This window comes from Pezoporus flaviventris, unplaced genomic scaffold (genome assembly GCF_033815535.1).
Source record: "Pezoporus flaviventris isolate CSIRO_AGI_PZ_B2104156 unplaced genomic scaffold, CSIRO_AGI_Pfla_v1 ptg000007l, whole genome shotgun sequence".
Taxonomy (NCBI): domain Eukaryota; kingdom Metazoa; phylum Chordata; class Aves; order Psittaciformes; family Psittacidae; genus Pezoporus; species Pezoporus flaviventris.
Window position 1 is genome coordinate 85,652,061 of NW_026892555.1, and position 16,699 is coordinate 85,668,759.

The 16,699-nt window shown below is 40.6% G+C and overlaps 1 long non-coding RNA gene across 1 annotated transcript; it reads right to left on the reverse strand.

Annotated features, from left to right (window-relative positions):
• Window positions 1–1,144: 1,144 nt before the first annotated feature.
• LOC133267225 (uncharacterized) lies at window positions 1,145–12,619 on the reverse strand. Its single transcript, XR_009742677.1, has 3 exons — window positions 12,511–12,619; window positions 5,255–5,519; window positions 1,145–4,060 (listed from the first exon to the last, which is right to left on the reverse strand). It is a non-coding gene; the product is annotated as an uncharacterized LOC133267225 (long non-coding RNA).
• Between the last annotated feature and the right edge of the window lie 4,080 nt (window positions 12,620–16,699).

The following is a 16,699-nucleotide window of genomic DNA, read 5'->3' on the forward strand; positions in this document are numbered from 1 at the left end:
TAGTCTGCCTCCTTGCAGAGGTCCTTATAAGGTTTTGTAGCTCAAAACCAGGTTTCTCTTCGTATCTATTTGTTCTGGAAGAATCTTTTTCATTCTGTCATGTGAAGCCAAAAGATAAAGTCAATTAATCTTCTTAGTACTCTCAGCCACTACATCTGTGAGCTGGGAGAACCAAGGATTAACTTTATTATACATTATTAACTGCATTAACATTGTAGTGTTAGAAGAAGCAAAGGGTACAATCCTTGTGGGTAACGGAAGGACTACTGGAAGGCCAGAGAAGGCCAAGCTGTTTATCCATTTTCAGTTGTTTTGTAGGTCCCGAGACAGGCAAGTTTGTATCTGAAATGAAATGCAGTACGCAGGATAAATATAAACCAAATATGAGATCAGAATATGTGGGTGGGAACAACTCTTTCTGCTACCAAAGCTAGTTCTGGGAGAACATTATGCTAAAAGTCCACATATAAGATGTTTAGAATAAGGGCTGCTTTATCCAGCATTTGCCTTGAAGGCAAAGTGGTTCTGGTCCATGGTGGAAGTAATAGGAATTTCATGGGGGTTTAGAATGTTTCTTTGAGGAACAGGTCTTCATGAAAGCTGGAAGAATAGAGATGTTTGAAGGCACTGAAATAAGGTCAGTAGAGGAACTAATCTCTGAAACCATCTCTGTTTTGTGCGCAGCTAGTGTAAATCAAGACTACAAGGATAAATGAGGTATCTCTGGGTCAGGGTAGGTTTATGCTGTAGTTGAAGCAGTGACAGATAACCTACAGGTAGAATTAAAAAAAAAAAATAAAAAATCTGCAGATCTTGTTTGTCTTGGTTTGGGAACTTCATGAATGAACACAAAATCTCACCTAACGCTAGCCCTGCCTCCAGAGGTTCCTTCCCAACTAAATCATTCTCTGATGCTAAATATCCTTCTTGCAAACTTGCAGTGTCTTTTGCCATACTGGTGAGTTTTAAAAATTTCCAAGTTACAAACATTCTACATCATGGGGAATTGTTTTTGTTCAGCAGCTTATAGAATGTAACCTAGGAACTAGCTTCATCAAATCCTATTTTGATATTTTATTCTGCATGGTCCCTTATTGCAGAGTGGGATTTTCAAGTTTTGCAACCAAACTGATTTGTCCCTGCAGTTTCTCACCTTCTCTTTTCTCTTGTTCCTTTTACTGCATATTGTATACACATACACAGAATGAGTACCACTTACAATTCTTCATTACTAAGGTTATCTACACATAGAAAGCTATCCACCAGTTATGCTTTCTTTATAGAAACACAATTATAGTCTTTAGAAAGGTAATGCTAAGCCTCATTTCTTTCTTTCAGGATTTGGAAGGACATATAAATCATCACAATGGGAGTAGTAAAGACCATATTAAGCTAGTATCAACCCGATGTAAGTATTTCTTTGACAGAGCCATCAGCCCTCAAACCATTACGCTCACTGCTTATGGTCTAGTATTGCCAAGGTATTTAGGCTAAAATATATGGAAAGTTATAGAAATGCCTTTCTCCTGATACTGTGATATCTTCAGGCTTTTATGTGGGAGGGTGGTCTCATGGTTACAGCATGGGGCAAGAAGACAGAGAGCTTGCTTTATTCCCCAGCCCTCACCCAGGTTTTCTGCAGGACTTCAAATAAGTCGTTGGAGGTGGCTGGAGCTGGATCGACAGTAGAGAGTGTTGGCCAGAGTTCAGTATGCACAAACTCTGCAAGGGTAAGAAATGAGGGAGCCAAAATTTTCTCTGCCTTGGGCATCTACTCTCCTTTCCTCAAAGTAATGGCATGCACTTTACTGTTTCTAAAGATAACATTTAACTAACTCATAATATATCACTATAGTAAAGGAATGTTTTCTAGATTACACTTTCTATGTGTAATCTAGATGTGACTTTCTACTTCTGTATATAACTGCATGTGCCTTTTCCTTGTCTCCCCACATTCCCACTTCTCTTTCTTCTTTTCAAGTTATCCAGGAAGCTCTCAAGAATCTTTAGACCTACCACTCTAAAATGCATTACACTGTCTGGCATCAGAAATATAAATGCCAGATCCCATCAAATTAACTTTTCACCACCGATGGAATTATCTGCATTGTTATCAGAGATTTACATACTTATTGCTGTGGCTGTCATAAATATATACATGGTGGGGTTTTTTTCCTCAGTGCTTTTATAAACCTCCAAATGAGTTGAGTCCTTTGCTGAAAGATTTAATTGTTGGTGTATGTTTTCCATGGGAACGATGAAAGCCAGTTAGAATTAGTGTTGAGTGAACTAGAGCAATCCAGGATTATGATGAATGGGAGTAGTGAATGATCAGTAATGGATGTAAGCAAAACATCACTGTGTTTGAAGCACCCATAATTAGAGGGACATGATACTTTAACTGAACATTGCCATGTCAAACATGGGACAAAAAAGTTTTTAAGTCTGAAGCCTTTAAGTACTGAAAGCTTTTGAGTAAGAAATTAGTTAATCACGAAATGGTGTGTGGTTCTTACTCAGCAAGGTAACTCACCCATTGCATAGCTTTAGCAGAACAGGTCTCATTTGCATCCGGGCTGAATTTGGCAAAAAAGAACTACAACACTGGGAAATGTTCCTTCAGAGCTTGAAATGACCCTGGTCACACAAAGTCCTGCCATCCCATTGCAAAGTTTTGGTCTCAGCAGTAATCAAGTGACCCTTTTCTCCTACAGCTTCTCATCTCTCTTAGGCGCCTCTCAGAAATTCCTCAGAAAACTTCACCCTGTGCTCAGGTTGATGCCTGGAAGTAACTTATTTCTCCCCATGAATCTGAATCAATAGCTCAGGGTTTTATTATTTCTTTGCCCAGAAAGATACGGCTCACAGACTATGGGGTGGTTATGTCAGATATGTCAGGCGGCAGCTGGAAAACTTACCTCTAAGGGTAGTACTTACAGAGCTGATGATCGTACTTCAAAGGATGTGACCCATATACAGGAAATCATGGAGATAAAGAAAACCTGTTTTTCTATTAAAACTCATTTCTAGTGAAATCTAAGAGTTTCTGAGGCCTAACTCAAACCTGATTGTGGGTGAGAGTAAGTTATAATAGAACATCACTTCTGGAGGAGAAACCAAGCAGGTCAAAGTAATTTGGTTTAATTAGAGGAGACAGAAAGTGGACAGAATATTGATTTTTGAAAGCAGGACATCAGGAGCGCAGATCTTTACCTCCATTACAAAGCAGTATGTATAATCAGAGTACTGATGGCATACAGTGAACCTTAGGTTCACCTCAGTCCTCATTTCCTGAGGTTCTTTTGACACCACTGAAGTGCATTAAAGACAATCTTATGTGGTTTTTCAAGAGAGAAGGGATATTACAAAATGCAGCAAGAGTGGAGAAAAATAAATGATCATCAGTAATGTCCTTTTAACACTGTGTGTGTAGAGGGGGAGTGTGAGTGTGTGCACACATGTAAGTAATCTGGATTTAAACTGATTTTTAGATTAAATGCTGTCAGATGCATAAAACGAACAGAAAAAAATGCTTCTGTTCTGCGCTGCATACATTTGGATGAGCTTGTCTGGTGACAACAATAAGTAAAGGAAAATATTAGAAGAGGAATTCATATTTGTGCTGCTCCTTTAGGAGAAATATCTAGTAACTGGTTGTGGTTTTTCATATAGGCTTTGTTACATGTCTTTGCCTCTCTAAAGGAAAATAGATCAGGGCCAGCACACTGTATATATTAGCAGGTTAAAGTACTGGGCTATACTTGCATGCTTTATTGTAAATGTTTTTGGTACTTCTTCTAAGTCTGTGTTTACCTTGGGTATTTTCTTAGTTCACACATGTGAAATAACAGCTGGGACTTGCCAAAATATAGCAGTCAAGTGCTGTACATGTAGTAGCTTTAAAACTAACACAGGTGTCCTAGATCCCTTACCAGAATAAACAGAAGCACACGATCAAGAGTGTGTCTAACTCCCCTCTTCTGGAAATGATGTGTCTTGAAATGCTTGATCTGACAGTTGCTTTGGTCTCTCAAGAAAGATGCATCACATGGGTAAAATGCTGTTGATTTTTACAAACAAGTACACCATTTTTTAATTTAAATTAAATGATAAATGTAGTATCATAACATGAATCTACTAATTTCCACCATGTTCCTTTTTCAGAGAAAAAGCAAGTACATTTATAATGAGCTCAGTTCACTCCTGGGTCAACACCAGGAGCGGAAGGACAAGACCTCCATCACTGGAAAGACCACCCAGAGAGGAGGAAGCTATGCTTATTCAGGAGGGAGGTAAGGCAAGAAGGTCCCAATCATTTTCCTCCAGAGCCCAAGCCATGACTACCAGCAGCCTCTCCATCAGAAGCCCAGGGGCCCTAGCCATGCAGAAGGGGCCTGTTTCTTTTCAGTGTAAGTAGACCTCATTTCCTCTGTGTCGGCAAGGCTGTCTATGAACAAGAAAATACAGTTGCAACAAGCCACTCAGGGCTTTTATGGTGGCTTTTTTCACTTGTTGAGTTTTTGTTTCTATGATTTTACTGCTGTTTCTGTATCTGAAAGCGAAATAAAATAGGACATAGTACAGCAGTGGCAGCTACTATACACGGAGGAGGAGTTTGACAAGCATTGTTGTAGCCAACTGGGATTGAGTAAACATTCAAGAATCCCACTGATAATGCACAGGAGGAATGGGAATTCAGAACAAAATTCAGAAAATGTTGTTCTTAGAGCAGTTTTGGCTCCACAAAGATGACATACATAAAACTGACATGCCTGTGGGGACACCTGTGCCATCTTGTTACCTCTGTAACTGAGTGGAAGTAGATAAACAAGCCCAGGCACATACAAGAAAGAAGAGCAGCTGGTTGCTTCTACCGAAGTGGTATTGCTTTACAAGGATAGCATTCAGGGTAGCATCCAAAGTATTATAAGTGAAGACACTCACTTGACATGTTCACTCAACAGGAAGTTGCATTTCGCATATTAATATCATTGAGTTTCACTTTCTCATGAAAGTGTAAGATTCATATTGTCTGCAAGGATAGGAATTTAGCCGTCAGAAAATAACTGTCAATTCCCTGGAATCAATGTACTCAGTTTAAGAATTTGTGACACTGGACAGAAGTTGCCAGTACTAAAGTAAACTTCAGGTGTTGCCCATAGCTGCACCAGTTCCCTATGCTGGGAAGGCTGTCTGCTTTTTTCAGCTGTGTCAGTTGATTTGATGAAAGATACTGCTTCTTCTCAGAGCTTACCTTGCTGTTTCTGTAGATATCGCAGCTCAGTAATCTCATTGAGTGTTTCGTCCTGACCCTTCCACAAAGGTTAAAGTGTCTTGGATTGAGATCTAGATTCCTGAATACTTTTCTTGTAGAAAATGTAGTACATTCACTTTTCCACGTTGTGCCTGGCCAGGACAGGATTAGCATGGCATTAATCAATTGCAGGAGGATCAAGGAAGTGGATTAGAGTTGGTTTACAACCAAGAAAGTTGGTGATCCTGAAGGTAAACTCCCCCACCTGGGGGCATGAGATGAAGAAAGCAAGATTTAATGAACTGCTTTGAGAAAAGGGTAAAGCCAGTCTATGTCCTGGTTCCCCAGTATATTCCAGTTATCCCTTGGGATAACTATATTTTAATACAATGCCAGCTTTCTTTTTAATATGATCCTTGAAATTTCTTTAAGGCCACCTAAAACGTCACAGCTTTTTCCTTCATCAATCAAAACATTTTTTTTTTAACTGCAGGATGTTTGTTCAGTAGAGCTCGCTGTTTTTCTTTCATTGATTTTCTTTTTAACACACGGTTGTTGAAAACTGAATTTTGAGTTTAGTCAGCTTTGTTCAAGATGCATTGCTGTTCCAAGTAGAATTTGTGGTATGTTTTCTGCAGTCCAGTGTAAGGGACTTATAGCATGATGGATGATGTTTGGAATTAAAAGCTGAATGAATGCAGGCATTACCAAAGCTGCTCTCTTGATCTGAAAAGAGAAATCTCTTTCTTTGTTACTTCTTGATAAGGAATTTACAGCACAATGTTGGAAAAAATTCCCTCTGGAAAAAAAAAAAATAAGAAAAGAAAAAAAAAGATACTTTAGATTTAGCAGTAATAGCAGTAATGTGCAGTTTGTGGGCTTTGTCTTTTGTATAAAAACCTTGTGAACGTAAAAGTGTTTTGAAAGTGTTGGAGGGGGACTGTTCCTATTTTGACTTTATGGTCACTTATTAATCTTTCTATCTAAAACTGGCATTTCTTCCCATGGAAAATATTGCTCTTACCTATATTAGTTTTGCCCACCGAATGTTAGTAGCAAGCACTGGTTATTGCTACTTTTTTATTCCTGCCTAAGAAAGCCATACAGCCCTCTAATGCCTGACACATTAATTTGCTGTCTTAGCAAATTGCATATACTGGCTCAAAGGCACAGTGCTAAGTTTTCAGCAAGTCAAGAATGTGCTATTAAAATCAGGTAATCATCTTGTGAAACTCAGCAATTTGGGGATTTTCTCATACACTCATATGGGGAAAAAAATGTCCAGCTTCTCCTACATCAGGGTCCAGGGAAGTATGCTCTGTAGACAAAAGGACTGCGTGTTGTGGCAAAAAATTATTTTAGGTGATATGGCATACAAGACTTTGGTGGGAATACTGTGTCACTAATTCATCCTCTCTGTCTAATTTGGCTGCTGAGTTCTTTTTCCTCTGGGGATAATTCAGAGCAGGGACCGCAGCTGATTGCCAGGGTGTTCCCCTTAGGAGTGTTGGAGAAGCACATACTCTCCATGACTATACAGTGTCATACATTTGAGAACCGTTGCCTGTATTTGTACTGTTGGAAAATAAGCCGTAACTGCCTTAAACACCATGCCAGTCTGGGTGGGCTTTGAGAAACAAGGAACTGTGGGGCACAGCCTGCTTCTCATATCTGCTGTGGAGAGTGAGTACAACAAATTGCAAAATAGATCTGCATTGCCTCCATACTGTTAGTAACTGGCATGCTTTGGAGAAGATATAATCGATGTTCTTTAACCACTGATTTTTGATCTGTATTGCTAGATTGCTAAGAAAGCAAGCATGGTGTCAGCAAGGCCAATGTCACAGTATCAGGTCTGTGCATTCAAAGACATGTCAGACTGGCCAGGACCGAAACCCACCAACCAGAAGGGATACAACTCTCTGACTGCGGGATGGTGACACATGGGAATCTATAGACACCGTTTATATTCTCTGTGTTCCCTCTCAGTTCTGTGGGTGTATTTGGCCATGAAAAGCATTGTAATGTTTGAGAATAGAAGATATTAATGTAGCAGTATCTTTCAACACCTCATCAATTTGGATGCTTAGTGCAGTTCTCTGCCCAGTGGCTAAATTAGTATGGCATGAAACTAGCATGAAAACTGCAAATCCCTGCTGCAAACAATCAAGCAAATGATCTCTTCCACAAGCAAATTCTTGTTGTAACTTGTACAGGCTAAATTCTCAGCTAGTGTGAAGCTGCATAGCCCCCTGTTCCAGATTTGGCTTTACACCAGCTGAGAATCTGGCCTCAATAGCTTTATGCTTCCTGCCCTAATAGTACCATGTGGTAAAGAAGTGGTAATAGCATAGGCAAAACATCAGGCCATAACGTCTCAGAGGTCTTAGAGTGGAAAACAGCTTTCCAAGAAGTTCAAAGGCTGGAGAAATCAAAGCACGCTGATCCAGCACCATAATCTCAAAAACACAGTGACAAATAGGAGAGGTAACTAATACCTTCATTCTGAACAGCTAAGCACAGGCAGATTTGGCCGCTTTACCTGCAGAGTAAGTTGTCTGCCAACATGATTATCTTGCTGGTAACAGAAATCTCCCAGGGAACAAGCTGTGCCTGAACCACCACTCAAATCATGACAGGTTCCCCCACACACCTCTCCCCTCACATCCACACTCTTCTCCCACTGTCTTTACTGGTGCTAGTTGCCCCTGAGGGGCAGAATTACATGAACTCTCCATCTCATGTGAGGGAGTGTTGAGAGGAGCTAGGAGCTTCCCAGGGGATGGCACTACTGGCTTGCTAGAGCAGCTGTTGTCACTGTCACTGATTTCAGGAGGGTCCACTGCAGCTCTCCAAGAAACATTTCTAACCCTTGTGGCTGCAGAGAAAAACCTTAAAACCTGAATTCCTGACAGCTCAAAAAAGCAAAGGATAAATGAAAGCAAAGATGCTTCGGCTTTACTTTCTTGCTTTCCTTCCAGCTGTGACTGAACCCAGGGCTGCTGCTCTCTGAACAAGAGGCAGCTGCTGGGGCCAGCAAGCTGAGCTGGGGTGAGCTGGGCCTCTCCTTCCTCTCCCCTTCCCTCTGTGTGTTCTATACCTGGAGGCTGAGAAGCCTTTGGGCAAGACCACAGCTGCAGCCTGTTGAAGCAGAGGGTGAGAGGAGGTTAGCGCAGAGCTGAGCACACTGGTGTGATGGGGACCGCACAAATGTGACTGTGGGCTCTTGGCCGGATGTCGTCAGACACGAGAATGTGCTGCTTCCCAGAGGTTCTTTATCCCCTGGATAAGTAAGCCCAATGCCCACTTTCGGAAAAGGCTTTCAGATGTACCCCAAAAAGGAAAAAGGAAGTTTTGAAAGGTGGGATCTGAGGAGAGGAAGTGACTCATGGGCTCAAAGAGAGATGGGCAGGGAGCGACAGCCGGCTGAGGCAGCACAAGCGATCCCCAACTGTGCTGAGTCGTGGGAATGGGGGTGAGGAAGGAGCCTAAGGCAGGGGAAGCAGAGCTTCAAGAACAGCGACAGTCCTACGCTTGCCTCCTGGGCTTAGGACTTTTAGTGCATTCCCCTATAGCAGGCTCCCAGGCATACAAGCATGCCTGGCTGTGCTACACATGTGGTTTGGAGGTGACTCCAGCTTCCCTCCCAGCCAGCAGAGCCCAGTAGGCCCAATTGGGTGCTGGCTGCCACACCAGTGTAGTACCCCTGGCATGGCAGCCCTGCCTTCCCCAGATGTATGGGTCCACCATTGCTCCAGCCCATGGCTGCTGCCCTTCCTTTGCCTGCCACACTGCTCCAGCCTTCCTAGGATGGTCTGAGGGGGACAAAGAGTGACTGCAGTTTGGGTGAAGAACAAGAGATTTTTGCCTTCATTTTACATTTGCAAAAAGCTGTCTTTCATCAATTTAAAGCAGTAAGAGCAGACTTGGGTTGGGTTTCATGGGGTTTCATGAGCGATGTGACATCAGAATCATGTTTGGGACTTTCGCACTGGCTCCTGGCAGAGCTTCTTTGTCTGCATGGACTTTTCTCGCCCAATGGGATGCCCATTTTTACCTGATTGAGGCATGAGCTCTTTTCCTACACCCTCTTCTGCACCTTCTAATCAGTGTAATCTCTGCTAAAACAAGTTTTCTCTCCTAATGAGGAAGCTCTAAAGATCAGGACTTTGTGAAAACTAAATGAGGAATTTCCTGGCTTTTAAACAATTTCCCCCATAAATTATGATGTTCTAATAATATATTTTTTTTAATTAACTGATGTCTGCTTGATCCCTCATGTGTAGAGTACTCAAATAATAATCTCACTGCAATTCTGTACTGTGGCTTCTAGAGAGGAAGTGAAGCCAGATAACAAGATGTTACCTTTTGTTCCTTTTATTTATTATGTAAGTATCTTTAATGGGTTGTCCTATGGACCAAGTAAGGTAGATCAGATGAAAGTGCTCATTTTGAATGTTGAATTAGATCCTTTTTTGTTGAGCTCAGTAGTGTTACAGGACTCTTTCACTACTGTAGTCGAGATGTGCACTGCAGGAATATTCCCAATCCAAGTTTTACTGGCTTTTGCTTTGTGGTATTGACTAGTCTATTTGTAATGTGTGTGTAAACAAAACTGCATATTAGTTAAGCACTTCAGGCATTGTTTAAAGCATCTTCTTCCCAGAGGTTCACAGAGCTAGAACTGGGATGGAACTATTTCCTCCATTGCTGAGGTCATAGCAGTGGAATTAAAACAAATGGTAAGTTTGCTATAAAAGCTGAAAACAAGGCTCTACAATTACAACTGCAAAAGCTGTAGGTAATTAAGTTTTGCGTGCACCTCCGGAACCAAAGTGTCACAAAGACACACAGCTTCCTGCAGACAGCTTTATCCAGTTATTAGTAGAAGCTTGGTTTGAAAAATGTTGCAATTAAAACCTGTGATTATTCATCAAGAGAAAGATGTATACAGGATCATAGAATCACAGAATGCTTTGGGTTGGAAGGGCCTTAAAAATCATATGATTCTACCCCCACCTGCCATGGGCAGGGATGCCTATCACTAGACCAAGTTGCTCAAAGATGTCTTCTGTGCCCAGGAAAAGTGTGTCATAGAGCCTTTCCTGAGCGTTAATAAAGGTTAATATTCAGTTCTTGGCTACAGCGAATGGAGCTCATCTAATCTTCATTAATTTTACTTGGTTGCTTAAAGAAACAGTGCTCTCATGTGTCAGGTCCTGCTTTCGGATCTTACCTTTTATCCAACTTCTGAATCTTAGGCTTTTCTGCACTTCAGGTTTTTACTTTTTCCCATATCTATAAAACTAAGACATGCATCCTGAAGATATATGGCAAGGGCTTGGAACTAGATAATCTTTAAGTCCTTTCCAACCCTAACTATTCTATGATTCTATGATATTGACCTGGCAAGGGCAAACAAATTATATGCCACATGCTGTATTGTCATGCCAAACTTCCCAGGCTTTTCTTAGGATCTACTTTTGGTTTAGTGAGATCCTATTGAACTCCTGGAAGAACCTTCATATCAGGTTATTATAGCAAGGAATCATGACTTGTTATTTTTAGCCTTCTCTGGTAAAAGTGCCTAATCACCTGGTCTAGTAAGTCCATTTGGGTCTTCTGCACAGTTCCTTACTTATTTTGTATTCTAATCAAGATAACAGATCAATCAGTGATGAGCTCATTGATAGCCAAATCGACAGCAAGTCATACAGTATGTCAGTTCATATTTTGAAGTACTTCTTCATGATAATCACTGCAGTCACTAACATTTAAGGTGTAGACACTGATACGACCACCTAGTGCTTCATGACACCATGCTCCTCACTCTTTCATCCAAAGAACTAGCTTTTCCCAGGGGTTACCTTAGCCATCAGCACTTACAAGGGGGTAGACCCTACAATCATATGAAGTAGCCCAAGACCAGTTTGTAAATAACATCACTCATGTTTTCACTTACCTGATGGTTACACAGTTGCAGCAGCAGAGCTCAAACATATGTTCCTAAATGACTATGTATTGTGTGGTATTTGGCTGCCTACATTATTTTATCCTCACCTCTAACATGTGTCTTTTGGCATACTAGAACTGTTGTAAGTTGTGTTAATAATTATCAAGACCAAATTTAAAAGGCTCTTCTAATATACTCCTATGTCTATCAAGTGTCACCGTCCAAAACTTTTACATCTATGTGGATCTTGGTGAATCAGCAGTTAGCGTATTTCTTTGAAACCCAAAGACAGCTTAATTCTTACTCCATTTTTTCACTGCCAACCCCAACATGCCTTTATTTATATTTATGAGAGGTTATTGGCTCCCTCTGGTGGTTTTTGAAAACCAGAAAACTAGCAGAGAACATAAATCAAACTAGTTCTGTGCATAAGAAGTTGCTGATCGTTTGCAGAAGGCTGCGTGTGTAATTCCTCCTCTGTCTGTCACCACACTTGTTTTTAAGCTCAGCTAGTTTTATTTATCGAGGCATTATACTGTGGTGATGTATCTTGAGAGACGAAAAATGCATATTGATATATTAGAGAGAAATGAGAGAGAGAACTCTGCTGAGAAGCTCTGCTTTCAGTTCTGGTTTCACCAGCAAAACCTACATTTCTCTGTTAGTTCTTCACTTCTTTCTTCTACTAGTTCTTCACCTCCTGCATTGGATTTGAAATGGCTCTGCAGCTATTTACTGTCAAAAAATGCTGTTAATTTATTTTTTCTTGGTAGCTACTGTGAAAACTAATGATAATAAATTGTAAGTCAGACCCCACTCATTTACTCAATGTAGCATTTATACTTGGAGACAAAAAAATTGACATCCACAGTGAGTTTCTCTTTCTTCCCAGGCTCAAATACAAAGATATGCCGTTTACTGGTGAAAAGAGAACTTGTATAGGAATGTTCCACATTAATTCACAGCTAATTACAAACATACAGAACATGCAAGGTGAAAACTGCTTCTAATCATGTTCTGCTTCTGTGGAAGCTGGCACCTGCTTGCAGGAGATCTGGCCACAGGCTAGAATTTCAGCGCAAGTGTGCACGTGGGAGCTGAAGCCCGAACTCTGCAGCTGGGATGCTCAAATGGCAGTTGTGCATCTGCTGCGTGACTGCTGCGGGAGTGTTTGGGCATTCAGGTGACTACTGGAGCCCAGGAATATCTCTTGGACAGTCCCCTTACCCTTTACTACAGTTGCTCCCCAGGTTTTTTTCCCAGAGCAGTTGTGTGATGGTGTGGAGAGGAAAAAAGAAACGACCTTTAATCTGCAGAAGTCCAGAGGCATTGTGGTTAAACTTCCTATAAATTTTCCTCCCTTCCAAAGCAAAAAAGCTTTTTTTTCACTGTTTGACATAAACAGTAGTTGTAGGGAAATAAAGAAAGGAAGAAGAGTTAGAACTGAGAGTTTTACCTGTGCAGAGGTTTGTGGTTATGTTCAAAATGCCTCAGAATTACTGTAATTTTTTGATTAAGTTGATCCTTCTGTCTCATTTGATTAAAATTCAGGAAACAAATCAGTTGCATTAAAATAACATGACATCCACCTTTTTTATTTTGATTGTATTAAGCAGATATTATTGGATAATTTGGTCACTGGGCATAGGAAATTGCCATTTAATTTAATATTAGAGTCAAATTGGGAGTTAGAAGAAGGCTCCAAATCAGCCTCTGTCATGTAATAAGGGATGAGCAAATTCCTGGCACCATGACAAAAACGGCAATGCTCCCATTTTGCTCCATGGAACCATGTTTTTGACCTAAATGACTTAACTAAAAGTCTTATTATTCGACTCTACTCATATCATTATATTTCTAGAATCTGTAGGTAGTTCCCATCAGGTGGCCTCCTGGTTCTGAGGGTGTTACAGGTGTTATCTGCATATTACAATTAGGAAACATGTGACTCCTTTCTTTCTTTTTTTTTTTTTCTTTCTTTTTCTTTAATTTTTTTTTTAATAACAATAACTCCCCCCCCCCCAAAAAAAAAAAAATAAAAATTGTTCAATGTTCAGCTTCTGTCATGAGTTCCAGCAAAGGGCTCAGTCCTACAAGGTGCTGAACACTCTGGCTTCCATCCAGCAAGGCACTTAGGCATGTCCTTAATCTTAAACACAGGTCTAATCCCCAGGACCTCACCAAATAGAAGCTAAGAGCTCAGTACCCTCCAGATGCAACCCCCAAACCTCCTCTCCATTGGTCTTCCATAGTTTTGTTATAGTAATATGGTAAGAATTAAGCCAATGGCATTTAAAGTATTGTTTTAAAAATACTGCACAAAGATAATACATGCTATATCATAGTGTAGATCAGTTTTCAAACCAGGAAAATGAAGTTTTCTGCAAGCTTCAGCTCCTTTGTTTTTTCATACAATAGGGAGCACTCTTGTAGCATCTTACGTGGTTTTGATTATAGTATTTGTGATTCTTTAAATATTTATTCTCATCAGTTAAGAAACTTGGTGAAGGGGAACTTTATAAACATTTATCATGGATCAAGTGTTCACGTGGAAAGGAAATGAGTCTCTCTCTTCCTATAGAGAAAAGTACCTTTTCATAAAAGCTGTGGCCTCAATTCAGCAGAACATCTTGATTCAGGACAATGATTGAGCATATACCCAGCCTTACATACGTGTCCAATTTATGTAAAAGTTGCTCAGACTCCCCAAAACACATAAATGCTGCCCTGAATTGGTGCCTATCTCACTCAGCTGCCCACGAATCACTTCAGCAACATTAGATGTGCCATTCCATGTTCACAGCATGGAGCTCTCCAGAAGGCAGATGAGTAAACTCTTCCTTCACCACCTGAAAGATTTGTTTGCTTTGTGGTGACTGGCAGTGGTGTCATGTGAAATACCACTGGGAAAATTCCATTTGATTAAATAATTATCACATATGACCAAAAAATGAACCATTATCTGTGAAAACAAATTAAAGCTCCCCAAATTCCTTCCACTTCCTTCCTTGGTCTGTTAATTGCCTTTCATAGGCAAGTGACACAATTACTGACTTCAAACTAAACAGGTTCCAGTGAAGGTATGGTACTTGGAACTTCAAATATTCTGCGCTGATTAAACTTTTTACACAGCTTATTTAAAACAGCTTCCCTGAGAAGAGGTGAAAAGTGCATCATTTGAACCCAGGCAGTTTTCAGGATATTGAGTCCCACATAACTTTTACTAGGGAGAGGCTGGAATTGAAAGGAGATTGTGTCTGCCTCCTAATGCAAATAATTAGGGTCTCTTTTTGTAACCCAATTTTTCCAAGCTCTATCTGGGCAGAATTCCCAGTTACTTTACTGCAATTATTGCTGTTTAAAAGACTTGCAGAATGGCTTCCAGTTCTCTGAATAGTGAATGACAATGAAAATGGTGTGTACATCATAAACAAATATGATCAACTAGGTATAGGCAGAGCTGTGATTTAAATGGGTGCCTCGGGTCAGGCCAGCACAGCCAGGCACCTCTAGCTGCTTGCTGTGACATAGGATCATGCCCACACTAGTAGTGTGTTAAAACATTAACACTGCCTGTTGATATTAAGATGGATACACAGAGAAACCTTGGCCCTACAGAGGCTGGTGGAAGACCCATCATCTCTTCCCCACTTCCACTTGTGACTGCTTCTCTGCCAGCCACCCTCTATAAAGACAGCAAAGCTCATTGGTCTGGCTGGTGGAATGAGAGTCTCCCGTGGTGCTGCAGTGCCACCCTCACCTGACAGTCACAACATCAGTGGGATAGAATAAAATAGGACATTTGTAGGGAAAGATTAGCTGGATTCTGTAGCTGGACTGGTTTTTCTCTTTAAGTGTCTTTCCTCTTGCATTTTGTTCTTAATCCTTTAGGCTCTTTCGGGATGAAGGTCTGGCACAGCATATTCTGTCATCAGTGGGAGCCCTTCCTGTGACTTGCAGAAAAGAGATGCAGTGTCTTCTTTTGTGCTTTTTAGGGTTTTTTATTTTCTGAAGTGCTTTGTTCAGCTCAGTCTTCAGATAACTATCAAATACCACTTTGTCTATACAAGCTGTGCTAAAAGTGTTTCATTCCTGATGCTGTGCACGTCTGCTTGAACAGGCATTACTTCTGGATTTTGGGCAAATTTACTCTGAAAGCGGCATCACTACACTTTGGTCAGTAGCCGTTGTTGGTCTTACTTCAGACAAGCCTGACCTGTTGAAATGTAATGCTTCTCATACTAGTTTCCCAAACTAGTGAGGCTGTTGCTATTTCAGGTGGCTTAAAAATATGTGCACAGTTTGTACTTTGAATGTTTAATAAGCTTAAAACATAAAATATATAATGCAGCTTGAACTTTCTGGTGTTATTTCATCACCAAAAAAGCAAAGTCTTGAGGCTCAGCAATTGCCTTTGTCAGAATGTAAATTCCAGCATGTAATACCCAGGCTGCATGTTTCAGGAAATCAGTATTAACCTATTAGCATGCAGTTTTCCTTGGAGAAGAGCCATCTTCACACTGAGCCTGTATTCCTGCTTCAAACCTTCCTGTCACTGTTCCGTATCCACGACCCAGCCTAAGGCTGCCTTTGACGGTTCTCCAGCCATTTCCTGCATACTGCACTAGCACTAATTGAAAATTTGGGTGGCCTTGCTTATTTATTTTCCTGGAATGTAGTGGGTTATATTTTCATGGCACTTTCTCAGCAGTGCAACGTTTCAATTTCAAAACCGCTGCAATATGAGGAAAAGTACCCCCCAAAATTAAAAAAATAACAATAAAAACCCAGCATACCTTTGATTAATTTTTACAGTAGTTCTTTTGTAAAAATATATAATGGAAAAAGAATTCAGTGTTGCTTTTGCCTCTCGAGATCAGAGGCAAGAGCAGCAATTTAAATACATGTACAAGATGATCACATGCAGACACAATGAGGCATGAAACTTTAAATGTACAGATGCCATGGAAATGAAAAGATAATATAACATGTATTCTTTGCAAGTCTTGCAGAGTTCAATAGCTACATAACGTGTGTGGAGGGAAGAGAGAAGCAGCCCCCCTGCACTCTCTAGGAAAATTCCAGCTATGTCTGGATGTGCCATTGGCACTAGCACTGTACTTTGCCTCCCTGGATTTCTGCAGGAATGTAATTCCACAGCAGCCAGGGTTACTGTGTCAATGTTACCTCTGTGTTTGAAGGTGCCTGTTCTGGCTATCAGTGTCTGCATTAGATTTCAAGTTTCAACCAAGTATTTTCCCAAAGCCCTCCCCAAAATTTCAAACCCGCATGTTTTTGTTCTTTTGTTTTTAATTCTTGTCCAGTTGTTTTGTTTTGTTGCAGTTTTTTTGTGTGCGTGCAAAAAATAAAGGTTGGTGCAACCAAGCCAACAAATATTACCCGGTTATTTTTTTTTTTCCCAGTACACTAAGTGCAACTATTGAAGTCTTTTGTGAATCATGCTTTGCTTGCCTGGAATGCAGGCGTAAGGA